This window comes from Prunus dulcis, chromosome 4, assembly GCF_902201215.1.
Source record: "Prunus dulcis chromosome 4, ALMONDv2, whole genome shotgun sequence".
Classification (NCBI taxonomy): domain Eukaryota; kingdom Viridiplantae; phylum Streptophyta; class Magnoliopsida; order Rosales; family Rosaceae; genus Prunus; species Prunus dulcis.
The window spans coordinates 16,063,864-16,067,237 of NC_047653.1; the positions used below are offsets into that span (position 1 = coordinate 16,063,864).

At 43.6% G+C, this 3,374-nt stretch overlaps 1 long non-coding RNA gene across 1 annotated transcript; it reads right to left on the minus strand.

Moving 5' to 3' along the window:
- Nucleotides 1–991: 991 nt before the first annotated feature.
- Nucleotides 992–3,166, minus strand: LOC117626596. Its single transcript, XR_004585598.1, has 3 exons — nt 3,146–3,166; nt 2,194–2,257; nt 992–1,077 (listed from the first exon to the last, which is right to left on the minus strand). It is a non-coding gene; the product is annotated as an uncharacterized LOC117626596 (long non-coding RNA).
- Between the last annotated feature and the right edge of the window lie 208 nt (nt 3,167–3,374).

Here is a 3,374-nt window from a genome sequence, read left to right on the forward strand (position 1 = left end):
ACCAAAAGGTGGTCATGGACATGGTCAAGGCCTAGGAAGAGGTTTTTTTATAATCGTGCTGCATCCTAGGAAAGGAGAAATGCATATATTAGAGGAAAGAAGAATGTCAAATGTTACAGTTGAAGGAAAAGGAAAAATCAAGATTGTAAACTGCGTATGCTTCTCGTATAGTATATGGCTAGGACCTGAGTCAAGGTTAAGGCCTACATCTGATCTTTCGGTAATAATGCCTTCAGGAGGAGACCTGCACACTTTGAGCAGTTATCAAAGTATGAGCGAACTAGGCTAAGCCCAATTGAGCCCCCTCTGATGGGTAACTCAGATGCTATTTAGGGATGGAGAAAAGGATGTAGGGTTTATCAGGTGAGAATAATTATTACCTTTGTCCAGAGATAGGTGAGGGGTATTTATAGGGGGAGAAGGAGGGACAAAGATACTTAAAGGAGGAGATATTTATCTTCCTTCCTCCTGGTGGGACTAGATTACATTAAATGGCATGTTCTGATCACCATGCTATCTGACAGGGATCATGTGGCAAAGCGACACGTGGCTTTGGATGGGAGGCACATTAAATGATCCATCTCCATTGCCAGGCGATCAGACGGATGGAACGACTGACTTGACAGGGGCCTGAACATGCATGTACATCATTAATGCACCTCTAGTCATACAAGGTGACAGGACCCGTCCCAGAATTTCCCAGAAATCGGAGCGAATCCCGTCTTTGTTCCAACATCACCCCGATGCCGGGCCCACTTACTAAAAACCGAGACTCTCTACCAAAATTTGGTAGAGTCTCCCCTGTGAATTGAACAAACCCAACAAAATTCAACCTGCATAAAAATACAAAATAATCCCAACCAGCAGCATGCTTTAAAGCAAATAAACAGTTTACAACAAAATGGCCTCCGGCCTCACAAATCAAACCCTAACAGGGGCGATAACAGAGCATGTCTAAGAACTTCAATTTCAACAAAACAGAGTTCAAAGGGAATAACATGAAGAAAGAGTCCTACGAAGGCTCAAGGCTCGGAAGCGCACGATCCGGCTCTGCTGCGGAGCTCAGTCAACTACTGGCTGGGGGGCGCAAAACAGAAAATTGTGAGTGGACAAAAATAAATTCAGTTCAGTGTAAACCAACGTAATATAACCCCCACCGTTTAGAAAACCATGCAAGAAATCCCATGCATCTCAAAACCTTCATACTCAAGTATGTATATATATAAATATATATATATATATATCAAAACAAATCAATACCAGATGCCAAGTCCAAAATCCATAAAGAACGCTTTACAAAACCCACCATCCAAAACTTATAAATCCCACAACTAAACTCTCGAAAGCATACCCATTGGCACGACAGGCAAGGAAGTATCCCCACCGAAAAACAAGAATGAATGAATTATATATATATATATAAATATATAATATAAGAGATATATATATATAATATAAATATGACCATCACCTAGTTGTACCGGGGAAACAATCCAACCGGGGGATTGTTTGACTAGTCACCCTGGCAGAGTCCTCATGAAGAGTCCTCAATCCACCATGTGACTAGGGAACGAGCCGTTCAACTGGGGACCAACTCTCAGCCAGCACGTACCGTCGATAACCTCAAAACCCGTACGTCTGTGATCAGTCCTACGCGCGCAGACTACCCAATCAAGGGTCTACAGCAACATCCCGTCAAGGATGCCCCGGGTTTCGACAATTCCAAGTATCTCAAGTCTCCGTATCCAAGTTCCAAATCCGGGGAGGTACATAGGGTAGTGCTTATAGCACTCCAAACTGACATTCTATACTCACCACTTTCCACAATCTCATCTCAACAACCCAAGTACCTCACACATAGCCAAATATATATAGAAATCCTCAAAATCCATATATTCATACTCAAGATACTCAAATATGTCAAAACCCAAAATATATTTTCAATGCCTCATAAAAATATCACTTTCAACAATTTCATAAATAATATATCCAAAATACCATTTAAAACATCATGCATAATATTTCCCAAAATCCATATAAAATATACTTTCAATACCCAACTATGCCAAAGCGCTATACAAACATCAAGTTCAACTCATGAATATAATATATTCAATAAATCATTAAAAACATTATGCATAAATCTTTCATCAATAAAACCATGCATAAGATTTGAAAACAAAGTCCACTCACAAGTAGTCCCACGCTGCTTGACCCTGAGAGGGTCCCGCCTGCTGCGTATGCGTGGTCGGAGTACCTATTTCAGAATACGTATACGAGATTAATACGAAGCGTTTCGAACGAGTACTTTGAATTAAATATCCTAATTTCCCAGGTTTCTAGTAAGTGTACTAGGAACGCAACGTTCTAAGGTCCAACTACCCAATTTGGACGATGGAACAGCTTCGGGAGACACTCGGTCAACCGACGGTCAAACTTCCCAATTCGGGTCAACCGGGCCCACGGGACCCACGACCTCCGTTTTACAATCCGAAAGTTCCTAAAGGTTTCACAAGATCTAAGATACCCGTCTCGCAAGTTTGGTCCGAAACGGACGGTTAGATCGCTTACGATCGCACGATCGGACGGTTATTATAAAATGCAAACTTTAAGTTATTGAATCGGAACATCCGGGACTCCGATTCACGATCCGCGAATTCCTACACGATTCTAGGAAAGTCTAGAGTAACATATTTTAATTGGGAAACGATCCAACGGTCAGAACCTATCGAACCCGGATAACGCACAATATGCGAAAATCCTTTCGATAGTCAAACGATGTCCGAATTGAGATCCGCAAAATCCTACGCACTCGTGACAACCAGGAGATCACATTGGGACAATAATGCCCCTCTGCTACAGTGCCCACGCTCCGCCACAAGCGCCGGCAGCGCTCGGGTGTCCAAAGCGATAAAGCTTCGTAGGAAAATCTCCAAATTACAAGCCACCCTCCCGGCTACAGGTTCTACTCGACGAGTGGAACACTTTATTCAACTACACCCAAGTCCAATTCGAATGGCAAGTGGCCGAAATCGGCGTCGAAAACTCACGGTTTAACCCGGAACTTCACGGCCTCGATCCGGCGACCACCGTCACCATTGTCGTCGCACAACCTAGGAAATAGCCAGAAGGAGAGGAGAGCTACCTGTTCCAAGCGACGGCGAAGCTCGCGATGGCCGAAAACGTCGCCGGTGACGTCGTCAGTTTTGGCTGGTTTTTCACATCGTTGCCACCGCCATTTGCTGGATTTTCGATCTGAGAAAAGGGGTGGGCTGGGTAGAGGAGGAAGAAAGGAAGCTTTTGCAAGAAACGGCACCTGAAATGGAGGTCGAACGGCGAAGTTCTTGCCGTCCAAAATTCCAGCGAAAAATAGT